General features: G+C 45.9%; 1 protein-coding gene across 2 annotated transcripts in view; it reads right to left on the reverse strand.

Moving 5' to 3' along the window:
• grik4 (glutamate receptor, ionotropic, kainate 4) overlaps positions 1-14,935 on the reverse strand; it is a 183,232-nt gene that overhangs the window by 54,308 nt on the left and 113,989 nt on the right. The gene's annotated exons all lie outside the window — the stretch shown is intronic.

Raw genomic sequence — 14,935 nt, forward strand, 5'->3', positions numbered from 1 at the left:
GGATGCAGAAGATGTGGGCAGGGTTCTTGATGAGTTTTTTGTCTCCGTCTTCACAACGGAGAGGGTTGATGCAGACATTGTAGTTAAAGAGGAGGAGTGTGAAATATTGGATACTTAAGCATAATGAGAGAGTAAGTACTGGAGCGTCTGACATCCTTGAAAGTGGATAAATCACAAGGGCCGAATGGATTGCATTCCAGGTTATTAAAGGAAGCCAGGGAGGAAATAGCGGATGTGCTGAGGATTATCTTCAAATCCTCACTAGATACAGGTGAGGTACCAGATGATTGGAGGTCTGCAAACGTTGTCCCATTGTTTAAAAAGGGTGCGAGGGATAGGCCAAATAATTATAGGCTGGTCAGTGTGACCTCGGTGGTGGGTAAATTGGTAGGATCAATTCTGAGGGACAGAATAAACTGTCACTTAGAAAGGCACTGATTAATCAGGAATAGTCAGCATGGATTTGTTAAGGGAAGGTCATGTCTTACTAACTAAATTGAGTTTTTTGAGGAAGTAACAGGAGGATTGATGAAGGTAGTGCAGTGGGTGTAGTCTACATGGATTTTAGTAAGGCACTTGACAAGGTTCTACATGGCAGACTGGTCAGTAAAATGAAAGCCCATGGGATACAGGGGAAGGTGGCAGGTTGGATCCAGAATTGGCTCAGGGACAGGAAACAAAGGGTAGTAGTCGATAGATGTTTTTGCGAATGGAAAGCTGTTTCCAGTGGCGTTCCACAGGGCTCAGTGTTGGGTCTCTTGCTGTTTGTGATATATATTAATGATTTGGACTTAAATGTGGGAGGCATGATTGGGAAATTTGCTGATGACCCAAAAATTGGCCGTGTACTTGATAGTGAAGAGGATAGCTGTAGACTCCATTAAGATATCAATGGTTTGGTTGAGTGGGCGGAAAAGTGGTAAATGGAATTCAATCCAGAGAAGTGTGAGGTAATGCATTTGGTGAGGGCAAATAAAGTAAGGGAATACACAATAAACGGGAGGATACTGAGAGGGGTAGAAGAAGTGAGAGACCTTGGAGTGTATGTCCACAGGTCCCTGAAGATGGCAGGACAGGTAGGTAGAATGGTGAAGAAGGCATATGGAATACTTTACTTTATTGGCCAAGGTATAGAATACAAAAGCAGGGATGTAATGCTGGAATTGTATAAAATGCTGGTTAGGCCACAGCTGGAGTATTGTGTACAGTTCTGGTCACCACATTACAGGAAGGACATAATTGCTCTGGAGAGAGTACAGAGGAGATTTACAAGAATGTTGCCAGGGCTCGAAAGTTGCTGCTACGAGGACAGATTGGGTTGGCTAGGATTGTTTTCCTTAGAACAGAGGAGGCTGAGGGGTGACTTAATTAAGGTGTACAAAATTATGAGGGGCCTAGATAGAGTGGACAGGAAGGACCCGTTTCCCCTAGCAGAAAGGTCAATTACCAGGGGGCACAGATTTAAGGTGATTGTTAGAAGGATTAGAGGGAGCATGAGGAAAAACCTTTTCACCCAGAGGGTGGTGTGTGTCTGGAATTCACTGCCAGGAACGGTGGTGGAGGCAGAAACCCTCAATTCTTTAAAAAGGTACCTGGACATGCACCTGAAGTGCTGTAACCTGCAAGGATATGGACCAGGTGATGGAAGGTGGGATTTGATTGGGCAACTAGTTTTTACGGCCAGCACGGACATGACGGGCTGAATGGCCTCCTTCTGTGCCATAGTTTTTCTTTGTTTCTATGACCCTATGGTTCTACGTTAGTGCACAGCTGTCGGGTTCAATACGGGGAGGAATAAGTAATTTCTTTTAATAAGAAATTTTTTTTGCTGCTCGGGGTTTTTGTGTGGAATCATGCGCAGTACCTTTTAGTTGGCCATTTGGCCACTTCTCTGCACAATGAGGCTGTGACCCTCTGATGTCCTGCCTCCTTTCTCTTGCAAGGCAGTGGCAGGCCCTGTCAATGGTGCTCAGCAGGCAGCTCCCATCTCCTGGCAGAACTCAGCACCACTAATTGAGTGCCAATCTCATCGCCTGCCCAATTACAGCATCTACATTTGAAGATTACATCACATGAGTGACATAGATGTGGCATGGGGGTCAGGGCCCAGAGGTTATCCAGGGGTTGGATTCCGACTCCGGATTGAACATCAAGCCCGCAGCCTGGAATAGATCAATTCTTACCACCACTGTCCCTGTTCAATAACCCTCACTTCCCTTCACCACCTCTTCCCTCTTGCCGCTATCAAAGAATGGAAGCTCACATATCTGGTGTCATGTGTCAATATTTACATTTTGTTGATTAAGAAAAAAGTGCACATTTACAGATGAGATAACCGCAGTGAACCACTCAGTGCTCTGCCTGATGTGGTGGCCTCTGCTCTGAAGAACACAAGAAATAGGAGCAGGAGTAGACCATACAGCCCATCAAACCTGCTCCGCCATTCAATACAATCATGGCTGATCTTAGGCTACAACTCCACTTTCCTGCCCCTTCAGCCTCTTCTACGCGGAGGTCCCCTTGTGGCATCGGATGAGGTGGAGGCAGCCTGCTTGCTTGTTTCTGCTCGTGGCTGAGATGCACCTGGCGGTCATCCTTGTCATGGAATTGCCAGTGGGGCCACCTCCAGAGGCTGCTGCACTGGCGTCAATTCAGGGACGCCTCCATCACTGGGCTCTGCTGCATTGATTGTCCCTCAGTCAGAGGGGCCAAGGAGGCCAATGATGATGATGAGGCACCCTCATCCTCCTTGGTGACTGCCTCAGCCCTTGGACGCGCTCCAGATGACTGGAGAAGTGCACCAGCTGGGGCAGAACTGGCATCCACTCCATGCATCTCTTGCGCCACCAACGCCAATGACCAGTCAATGCCACAGAGTGTGGCATGCATTCTGTTCATGTCAGTGCACAGCTCCTGCAACCATTCAGAGTGCTGCTGCATGTGGCTCTCAATGGAGGAGCTCATGCACTCGAAGCTCTGAGCCATGGTGATGCACATGAGGCTGAATGGACTCCTCCATTCTCAGCACATGACCCCGCACTGCTTCAGGTAACTCGGACATGTGAGAACACGTCTGTTGCTGCTGGTCTAAGTAGAGCCTCCTTTCTTGTAACTCCCGAGGCTCTGCGATCTGTTTCCAGCTGAGCAGGGCTGAATCTGTCCTTCATCCTCCAAGGGGTCTGCCCACAACTGCCTCTCTCACCTTCTCCTGCACACTAGTGACATGTTCTTCACCCTGTGCCACCCGATCTGAACACACGCGAGAACCCAGCGATTTGAGGGTGTCTGCGCAGGTGGAGGGTGCGCTTGGAAGATGCGATGATGCTTTCTCTGATGTCTCTGCTTCCAACATTTGCTCTATGCCGCCACATGACTTTGTCTTTCCCATGCCAGAACCTGTGGAAGACACATGAAGAGATCATGAGAAATAGCCTTGGAAAGCAGAAGCCTCTGCAGTGCTGAGGCTTCCCAATGCAGATGAGTCTTTAGTACCTTGTCAGATAGCAAGGAGTGCACCCCATTCCATTCATCTATGGATTGCAATATATTTTCACTCTCTCCACCAGGAATGCCCATCCCGCCTTCCATGACTTGCTCCTAGGGTGCCATCCAACCCTGGCAATCTCTATGGCTCCTTTATCCACGGCAGGACACTCCTCCACCTGTCAGCGGCATTTTCTCAGGCATTGTAAGCCCTTTTCTCCTGCAAGGACAAAGAGAGAGAGATAAGGCACTGCTGGCCTTTCTGGCCTATGCCAGTGTCACACTGACATAGGAAGTTGCATCAATCAGTGCTGGCAAGTCCTCAACAGTGCTAGGGCTCTGAGTCTTGCTGCGGAGTCAGTAGGTACCCTGGGTACACATTCCACCCATGTTCGGGAGAAGCATGCACCCTCAGGTTCCTTGGCTGGAGTGTCTGCTGGAGGTTGAATAGCCAGGGCCTGTCATGAGGGCATACTTTGCAATCACCTTGACAGAGTGAATAAGGTCAATGAACCTTTTCCAGCACTGGACACAGTTCCTCCTGTTCACACTTCATGTGCTGAAATCCTCACCAATTTCAATCCATGTCTGCTTAGTTTGCGTGGGTGACCTTCTTCTGCCACCCTCCGGAAAGAGGACCTCCCTCTCTCCTTCACAGCCTCAAGGAGGACCTCCTGGTTGTCATTGGCAAAGTGTGGGGCAGCCCTACCCTCTGCCTTTCCTCCCATCACTGATGCATTCATTCCTTCAGTCAAACTGTAGCCACAGGAATGGCTGCCATGGTCTGTTTAAATCGGGCTGGCACTTGCACAGTCCCACATCCTTCTTGCCCCCATGGCTGCTAATTGGCTGCCCATCCCACCCTCTAGCCAATTAACAGACTGTCTCTGTGAAAATTGGGGGCTGTGACTGCTTTGCCCCCTGGAGGGATCGGAACCCGGAAACGGTCCCGACGTCCGTTTCCCGACCCTGGAAGGAAAATCAGATCCGTGGTCTTGATTCCCAGAGAAGTCCAAGAATTTGAAGCTAGGTTTGAGAGAAAATCCACGCCCAGGTCTTTTCCAGAACTTTACCAGAGTTCTCAAGTAGGAGGAGAATTTCTTCCTCATTTATTTGGTAAGGACAAGGATGGGATGATTTATATGAAAAGGGAGAGGATGTGAAGATTATGTCCACTGATGAATTCCTGGACCAAGATCCTAGCACAGATCTGTCCAGCTCACTCCCTGTACCACTTGCTTATTCACTACCATGCACCACCTCAGAGGGGCCTGGAGGACTGGGACATGGGTGTGAATATGCCACCTTCTCTCTGTCATGGCTTTAGACTCATGGCATCCAGGTCTCGTACGCACTCATCTGAAAAAAATATGCATTGTATCTATATGCAGACTCTGAGATCAGTCGCTGAAAATGTGCATCAACATCAGGGAACCACTTTCTTTGTTGCAAACAATAATATTTGTAACAGTCTGTGACTCTGCTTTGACTGTAGTTGTAGTGTCAGTATGCAACACATAAAGACAGAACCAGATCTTGGGGACAAGGATCCAGGCTGCAGTCTTTCAGGACATTGAGGATCTGGTAGCTGCAATTAGACAAGCCAGCTTGATGACCAATATAGGTACAGAACCAGAGCCCAGTGGGATAGCAAATTCTTTGGGCAACATGTCTTAGGCTGTTGTCTCCCAGGAGAGTAGCATATTCCAGGTTTACAGCCTTCCCTCTCAGAGCACCATGCCAGTGCCACATAGGAGGCAACATCAGGGTCAATATCATCCACAAGCCTCAGAGAGGCAGTCAGCAAGTTTCCATGGGTGTGTCCCAAGAATAAACAGCTTATATAAGACTGGCCCATGGTTTGTACCTAGGAGAAGCACTAGAGCAAAGGAAATTATGAAGGCATGAGGGGAAAATTGGCTGAGGTGGATTGAGAAAATACATTAAAAGGTATGACAGTATACATGCAATGGATAGTCTTTAAAGAATTATTACATAGTTTACAGCAACTATACATTCCTTCAAGGCACAAAAACCTCAAAAGTAAAGGCAGTCAACCGTGGTTAACAAAGGAAGTTAAGGATCGTATAAGATTAAAAGTCCTATAAATTTGCCAGAAATAGTAGAAAACCTCAGGATTAGGAGGATTTTAGAATACAGTAAAGGAGTACCAAGAAACTGATAAAGAAAGGGAGAATAGAATATGAATGTAAACTAGCAAAAAATATAAAAATGGACTGTAAAAGCTTCTATAGGAACATAAAAAGGAAACGTTTGGCGAAGACAAATGTGGGTCCATTACAGGTAGAGCCAGCAGAATTTATAATGGGGAATAGAGAAATGGCAGAGAAGCTAAATGATTACTTTGCGTCTGTCTTCACTGAGCAAGATACAAGAAATCTCCCAGAATTAGAGATCCAAGGGACTAGGGAGAATGAGGAATTGAAGGAAATTAGTATTAGTAAGAAGGTTGTTTTGGAGAAATTAATGGGGCTGAAGGTTGATAAGTCCCCAGGACCTGATATTCTACATCCCAGAGTGTTGAAAGAGGTAGCTATGGAGATAGTGGATAGATTGGTGATCATTTTCCAAAATTCTATAGATTCTGGAATGGTTCCTGCAGTTTGGAAGTTAGCCAATGTCACCCCACTGTTTAAGGGAGGGAGAGAGAAAACAAGGAATGACAGATCTGTTAGCCTTACATCAATAGCAGGGAAAATGTTAGAATCTGTTTTCTTCTTCTCCCTGCTGCTCTCTCATGCGTTCAAGTCTTCAGAAGAAGGAATTTTCCTCCACACAAGATCAGGTGGCAGGTTGTTCAACCTTGCCCGTCTAAGAGCGAAGACCAAAGTACGGAAAGTCCTCATCAGGGAACTCCTCTTTGCTGACGATGCTGCATTAACATCTCACACTGAAGAGTGTCTGCAGAGTCTCATCAACAGGTTTGCGGCTGCCTGCAATGAATTTGGCCTAACCATCAGCCTCAAGAAAACGAACATCATGGGACAGGACGTCACAAATGCCCCAACCATAAATATCGGCGACCACGCTCTGGAAGTGGTTCAAGAGTTCACCTACCTAGGCTCAACTATCACCAGTAACCTGTCTCTCGATGCAGAAATCAACAAGCGCATGGGAAAGGCTTCCAATGCTATGTCCAGACTGGCCAAGAGAGTGTGGGAAAATGGCGCACTGACACAGAACACAAAAGTCCAAGTGTATCAAGCCTGTGTCCTCAGTACCTTAATCTACGGCAGCGAGGCCTGGACAACGTATGTCAGCCAAGAGCGATGTCTCAATTCATTCCATCTTCGCTGCCTCCGGAGAATCCTTGGCATCAGGTGGCAGGACCGTATCTCCAACAATGAAGTCCTCGAGGCGGCCAACATCCCCAGCATATACACACTACTCAGCCAGCGGCGCCTGAGATGGCTTGGCCATGTGAGCCACATGGAAGATGGCAGAATCCCCAAGGACACATTGTACAGCGAGCTCGTCACTGGTCAAGGACCCACCTGCTGTCCTTGTTTCCGCTTTAAAGACATCTGCAAACGCGACATGACGTCCTGTGACATTGATCACAAGTTGTGGAAGTCAGTTGCCAGCAATTGCCAGAACTGGCGGGCAACCATAAAGGCGGGGCTAAAGTGTGACAAGTCGAAGAGACTTAGCAGTTGGCAGGAAAAAAGATAGAAGCGCAAGGAGAGAGCCAACTGTGTAACAGCCCTGACAACCAATTTTATCTGCAGCACCTGTGGAAGAGTCTGCCACTCTAGAATTGGCCTTTATAGCCACTCCAGGCGCTGCTTCACAAACCACTGACCACCTCCAGGCGCTTACCCATTGTCTCTCGAGACAAGGAGGCCAAAGATGGGTGATGAAGATGTTCTGAAGGATGTGATAAATGGACACATGAATAATAATGATCTGATTGGGAATAATCAACATGGATTTATGAATAGGAAATCATGTTTGATGAACCTGTTGGAGTTTTTTGAGGATGTTCTAACTGAATTGATAAAGGGGAGTTGGTGGACGTAGTATACTTGGATTTTCAGAAAACTTTTGATAAGGTCCAACACAGGAGGTTGTTAGCAAAATTAAAGCACATGGGATAGGAGGCAATATACTGGCATGTAACCAGGCAGAAAACAGTAGGAATAAACGAGTCATTCCCACGTTGGCAGGCTGTGACTAATGGGGTGCCGCACAGATCAATGCTTGGGCCATAGCTGTTCACAATACATATCAATGATTTGGATGTGGGCACCAAATGTAATATTTCCAAGGTCGCAGATAACACAAAACTAGATGGGAATGTGTGTTGCGAGGAAGATGCAAAGCAGCTTCAAGGGGATTTGGACAGACTCAGTGAGTGGGCAAGAACGTGGCAGGTGGAATATAATGTGGAAAAATGTGAGGTTATCCACTTTGGTAGGAGGAGCAGATGTGCAGAGTATTTCTAAATGGTAAGAGATTAGAAAGTATAGATGTACAAAGGGACCTGGGTGTCCTTGTCAATAAGTCACTGAAAGCTAACATGCAGGTGCAGCAAGAAATTAGGAAGGCTAATGGTATGTTAGCCTTTATCGCAAGCGGAATTGAGCACAGGAGTAGTGAAGTCTTGCTTCAATTGTATAGAACCTTGGTTAGAACGCACCTGGAATACTGTGTGCAGTTTTGGTCCCCTTACTTCAGGAAGGATATTATTGCCACAGAGGGAGTGCAATGAAGGTTCACCAGACTTGTTTCCGGGATGGTGGGACTGTCCTATGAAAAGAGAGATTGGGGAAACTGGGCCTGTATTCTCTAGAGTTTCGAAAAGTGAGAGGTGATCTCATTGAAAACTACAAAATACTTAAAGGGATAGACAGGGTGGATGCAGGTAAGATGGTTCTCCTGGTTGGGGAGTCTAGAACCAGGCGACACAAATCAAAATAAGGGGGAACCCATGTAGGATCGAGATGAGGAGAAATTTCTTTACTCAGAGGATTGTGAATCTTTGGAATTCTCTACTCCAGAGGGCTGTGGAAGCTCAGTCATTGAGTATGTTTAAAGCAGAGATTGACAGATTTCGAAATACCAATGACATAAAGAGATACGGGGATAGTGTGGGAAAAAGGCTTTGAAGTGGATGATCAGCCACGATTGCATTGAATGGCGGAGCAGGCTTGATGGGCTGAATGGCCTACTCCTGCTCCTATGCTCCTAAAAGGAGAGAGAAAAAAAAACACATTTAGCTGAGTTCCTCGTCCCTGGTACCATTTGACTAAATCTCTTCTACATCCTCTCTCAGGCCAGGATTGAATACAATACTCCAGCTGAGGCTTAACCAGTGATTTATAAAGGTTTAGCATAACTTCCTTGTTTTTGTACTCTATGCCTCTATTTATAAAGCCAAGGATCCCATTTTGTGTTCATACACATTTTGCGGTTAGCACCGCAGCCTCACAGCTCCAGCAACCCGGGTTCAATTCTGGGTACTGCCTGTGTGGAGTTTGCAAGTTCTCCCTGTGTCTGCGTGGGTTTCCTCCGGGTGCTCCGGTTTCCTCCCACATGCCAAAGACTTGCAGGTTGATAGGTTAATTGGCCATTATAAATTGTACCTAGTATAGGTTGGTGGCAGGGAAATATCAGGACAGGTGGGGTTGTGGTAGGAATATGGGATTAGTGTAGGATTAGTATAAGTAGGTGGTTGATGGTCGGCACAGACTCGGTGGGCTGAAGGGCCTGTTTCAGTGCTGTATCACTAAACTAAACTAAACACCTCCCCCCACCCCAACCCCATCCCCCCCCACCTACCCCCCTGGTCCCTGTTGTTGCATACCCTTTGAAATTGTACGATTTAGTTCATATTGCCTCTTCTTATTCTTCCTACCAAAATGAGTCACTTCATTATTCTCTGTGTTAAATTTCATCTGCCACGTGTCTGCCCATTTTACCCATCTTCTATGTTATCCCAAAGTCTGTTACTATCCTCCTCACTGTTTAATACATTTCCCAGTTTTGTGTTCTCTGCAAACTTTGAAAGTAGGAGCAGGAGTAGGCCACTCGGCCCTTCGAGCCTGCTCCGCCATTCAAAAAGTTCATGGCTGAACTGATTACTCCACATTCCTGCCTACCCCTGATAACCTTCCACCCCCTTGCTTATCAAGAATCTATCTACCTCTGTCTTAAAAATATCCAAAGACTCTGCGATACAAACATACGAATTAGCAGCAGGAGTATGTTCGTACGCTTGTATGTTAACAGAGATCATTTTGTATTCATTGCCTGAACACTCCCAGACTATGTAAGCCACATCCATTGGTCCAGAAATTGTTGGCAAAATAATGGAATGTTTAATGGCTCTCACAGTTATAAATCTGACTCGACTCTTAACTTACCCACTCCAACTTACCCACTCTAACTTACCCACTGCTGCAGCTGTACAAAACTCTGGTGAGACCGCACCTGGAGTATTGCGTGCAGTTCTGGTCACTGCATTATAGGAAGGATGTGGAAGCTTTGGAAAGGGTGCAGAGGAGATTTACTAGGATGTTGCCTGGTGTGGAGGGAAGGTCTTACGAGGAAAGGCTGAGGGACTTGAGGTTGTTTTCGTTGGAGAGAAGGAGGAGAAGAGGTGACTTAATAGAGACATATAAGATAATCAGAGGGTTAGATAGGGTGGATAGTGAGAGTCTTTTTCCTCGGATGGTGATGGCAAACACGAGGGGACATAGCTTTAAGTTGAGGGGTGATAGATATAGGACAGATGTCAGAGGTAGTTTCTTTACTCAGAGAGTAGTAGGGGCGTGGAACGCCCTGCCTGCAACAGTAGTAGATTCGCCAACTTTAAGGGCATTTAAGTGGTCATTAGATAGACATATGGATGAAAATGGAATAGTGTAGGTCAGATGGTTTCACAGGTCGGCGCAACATCGAGGGCCGAAGGGCCTGTACTGCGCTGTAATGTTCTAATTCTAATTCACTCTCCTTTCTTCTCCTCTTTTTCTTAGAGTTAGATTGAAGTAGTTTTCTCATCCTGGGCCTGGAAGTTCCTCAAGGAGCTGCTACTATGGTTCCCTTGCTGTAACTTTCTCCTTTCTCTATCCTTAAATCTCATTAGTTAAAGAGATACACCGCTGGTCGCATCATTCACTGAGGTCCCAGAATGCCCTGATTCCCCAGGTGTAGGTCATTAATATGCATCAGAAAGAGCAGTGGTCCTAATACTGACCCCTGGGGAACATCACGATATACTTCCCATCAGTCTGAAAAAGAAATTAACGACTACTTTCTGATTTCTGGCCCTCAGCCAATTTTGAGTACGCACTGCCACTGTCTCTTTAATCTTATTGACTACAATTTAGCTAACAAATCTATTATGTGGTACTTTATCAAATACATTTTGAAAGTCCATATACACAACATAAAACACAATACCCTCATCGACCCTTTCCATTACTTCATCAACAGACTCAAATTAGTCAAACATGTCTTGAACAATTGGTTGTCATCATTGTAATAAAAGCAAAATACTGCGGATGCTGGAAATCTGAAACAAAAACAAGAAATGCTGGATTCACTCAGCAGGTCTGGCAGCATCTGTGGAAAGAGAAGCAGAGTTAACGTTTCGGTTCCGAAGAAGGGTCACTGACTCGAAACGTTAACTCTGCTTCTCTTTCCACAGATGCTGCCAGACCTGCTGTTTGGTTGTCATCATTGTCATTTATTAACCCATATTTTTTTTTCAAGTGCCAATTGATTTTGTCCTGTATTACTGGTAGGAACTTTAACCTCCAAAATGGGTGTATTTGGGTCAGGTGGGATGTATAGCTCATGGAATAAAAGGGACAGTAGTAACATGGATACGAAATTGGCTGAGTGACAGGAAACAGTGGTTAATGGATGTTCTTTAGGCTGCAGGAAAGTTTGTAATGGAGTTCCTCAGGCGTCAGTGTTGGGACCCTAGCTCTTCCTGATATATATTAATGACCTAGTCCTTGGTGTACAGGGTACAATTTCAAAATTTGTGGACGATATGAAATAATTGTGAACCATAAGGAGGATAGCGTAGAACCCCAAAAGAACATAGACAAGTTGATGGAATGGGTGGACAAGTGGCAGATGACGTTCAATGTGGAGAAATGTGAAGTGATTTATTTTGTTAGGAAGAACATGGAGAGACAATATAACATAAAGGGTGCAACTCTAAAGCGGGTGCAGGAGCAGAGAGACCTGGGTGTATATGTGCATAAGTCATTGAAGGTGGTAGGACAGGTTTAGAAAGCAGTTAATAAAGCATACAGTATCCTAGGCCTTATTAATAGGGACATAGAGCACAAGAGCAAGGAGGTTATGTTGAACTTGTATCAGATGCTCGTTCAGCCTCAGCTGGGGTATTGCATCCTGTTCTGGGCGCCGCACTTGAGGAAAGACGTGAAGGCATTGGAGAGAGTACAGAAAAGATTCACGAGAATGGTTCCAGGGATGAGGAATTTCAGTTATGAGGACAGATTGGAGAGATTGGGAAAGTTTTCCTTGGAGAAGAGAAAGCTGAGAGGTGATTTGATAGAGGTCTTCAAAATCATGAGGGGTCTGGACGGAGTAGATAGAGAGAAACTATTCCCACTTGTGAAAGGATCGAGAATGAGAGGCACAGATTTAAAGTGATTGGCAAAAGAAGCAAAAGCGACATGAGGAAAAACTTTTTCACACAGCAAGCGGTTAGGATATGGATGCATTGCCTGAGAGTGTGATGGAAGCAGTTTCAATCAAGGCCTTCGAAAGGGAATTAGACAGTTATATGAAAAGGAAGAATATGCAGGATAATGGGGAGAAGGCGGGGGAGTGGCATTAGGTGAATTGCTCATTCAGACAGCCATTACAGACACGATGGGACAAATGGCCTTCTTCTGCACTCTAACAATTCTGTAAAAATATTATAAATCTCTAACTCGACCCAACTTGCCCATGTCTGGCTTTACCACTCCCAGCAATTAGGTTGGTCATTTAAATATTATAATGAGGTTGTGTGCCTCAGATTTAGTCTCCATTTTAAATTTAACCCTGGCCAGTTGGGTTCCCTGGGCTTTAGATTTACTGGGATTATCACTTTTCCCTTTTATGAACGGGGTGTAACATTTGCAATCCTCCAGTCCTCTGGCACCACCCCAATATTTAAGGAGGATTGGTAGACTACGGCTGGAATCTCCACAATTCCCATCCTTTCTTCCCTCAGAAACCTCAGCATCCCTCCGAACTAGGTGACTTTTCTACTTGGATATCTGCCAATCTTTTAAGTACCATCTCTTTTCTTCCTATGCAATTTCTCCACCACCTCCTCCTTTATTCTGACAGTGGCACATCCTGTTCTTTAGTGAACACAAAATATACAGAGGAGAACTGAAAAAGGAAAAAGGGCAAAGAGACTATATGAGAATAGATTAGCAGTTAAAATAAAAGAGAACATAAAAGTCTGCCATGAACACATAAAAAGTAATGTCCTTAAAGAAGAGACTGCCAATATCACAGTTACCATAGCCATGACCTCTCCCTCTACAAAACAACCCATTTTTTGGTCCCAAATCAACCCCACCCTTGCTTTGACTACCCTTTTACTTTACATACTGATCAAAAAAGTTTTCTTGTATATACTTCAGGAATTTTTCCACCTCTTTCCTTAGCCTGGTTACCACTGGAACTGTACTCTAATAAAGAAAAAGAAAGATATACAAAGATAATTACAGCACAGGAACAGGCCCTTTGGCCCTCCAAGCCTGCGCTGATCCAGATCCTCTCTCTAAACATGTCGCCTATTTTCTAAGGTTCTGTATCTCTTTTCTTCCTGCCCATTCATGTATCTGTCTAGATACATCTTAAAAGACGCCATCGTGCCCGCATCTACCACCTCCGCTGGCAACGCGTTCCAGGCACCCACCACCCTCTGCGTAAAGAACTTTCCACGCATATCCCCCCTAAACATTTCAATACAATATGTATTTACTTAGTGCCTTTCATAAACACAGGGCATCCCAAATTGCTTCACAGTCAATGTGGTACTTTTCAAGTACAGTCACTGTTGTAATCTTTGGAAATCTCTCTCTTTGGCCTCCTTATCTCGAGTGACAATGGATAAGCGCCTGGAGGTGGTCAGTGGTTTGTGAAGCAGCGCTTGGAGTGGCTATAAAGGCCAATTCTAGAGTGACAGGCTCTTCCACAGGTGCTGCAGAGAAATTTATTTGTCGGGGCTGTTACACAGTTGGCTCTCCCCTTGCGCTTCTGTCTTTTTTCCTGCCAACTACTAAGTCTCTTTGACTCGCCACGCTTTAGCCCCGCCTTTATGGCTGCCCGCCAGCTCTGGCGGATGCTGGCAACTGACTCCCACAACTTGTGATCAATGTCACAGGATTTCATGTCGCGTTTGCAGACGTCTTTAAAGCGGAGACATGGATGGCCGGTGGGTCTGATACCAGTGGCGAGCTCGCTGTACAAAGTGTCTTTGGGGATCCTGCCATCTTCCATGCGGCTCACATGGCCAAGCCATCTCAAGAGCCGCTGACGCAGTCGTGTGTATAAGCTGGGGATGTTGGCCGCCTCGAGGACTTATGTGTTGGAGATACGGTCCTGCCACCTGATGCCAAGGATTCTCCGGAGGCAGCGAAGATGGAATGAATTGAGACGTCGCTCTTGGCTGACATACGTTGTCCAGGCCTCGCTGCCATAGAGCAAGGTACTGAGGACACAGGCCTGATACACTCGGACTTTTGTGTTCCGTGTCAGTGCGCCATTTTCCCACACTCTCTTGGCCAGTCTGGGCATAGCATTGGAAGCCTTTCCCATGCGCTTGTTGATTTCTGCATCTAGAGACAGGTTACTGGTGATAGTTGAGCCTAGGTAGGTGAACTCTTGAACCACTTCCAGAGTGTGGTCGCCAATATTGATGGATGGAGCATTTCTGACGTCCTGCCCCATGATGTTCGTTTTCTTGAGGCTGATGGTTAGGCCAAATTCATTGCAGGCAGCCGCAAACCTGTCGATGAGAATCTGCAGGCACTCTTCAGTGTGAGATGTTAAAGCAGCATCGTCAGCAAAGAGGAGTTCCCTGATTAGGACTTTCCGTACTTTGGACTTCGCTCTTAGACGGGCAAGGTTGAACAACCTGCCCCCTGATCTTGTGTGGAGGAAAATTCCTTCTTCAGAGGACTTGAACGCATGTGAAAGCAGCAGGGAGAATCTTTGGAAATGCTGCAGTCAATTTATGCACAGCAAGATCCCACGAACAGCAATGAGATGAATAACCAGATAATCTTTTTTCGTGAGATTCGTTGAGGACAACATGCTGGTGAGGCTCTCCTCTACTTTGAACAATGCCACCTAATTTTTTCACCCACCCAATGGGGCAGATGGACCTCCGTTTCACATCTCAATCGAAAGGTGGCAACTGACTTAGAGACAAGACTCTTATGAT

Source organism: Heterodontus francisci, chromosome 22 (genome assembly GCF_036365525.1).
Source record: "Heterodontus francisci isolate sHetFra1 chromosome 22, sHetFra1.hap1, whole genome shotgun sequence".
NCBI classification, from domain to species: Eukaryota; Metazoa; Chordata; class Chondrichthyes; order Heterodontiformes; family Heterodontidae; genus Heterodontus; species Heterodontus francisci.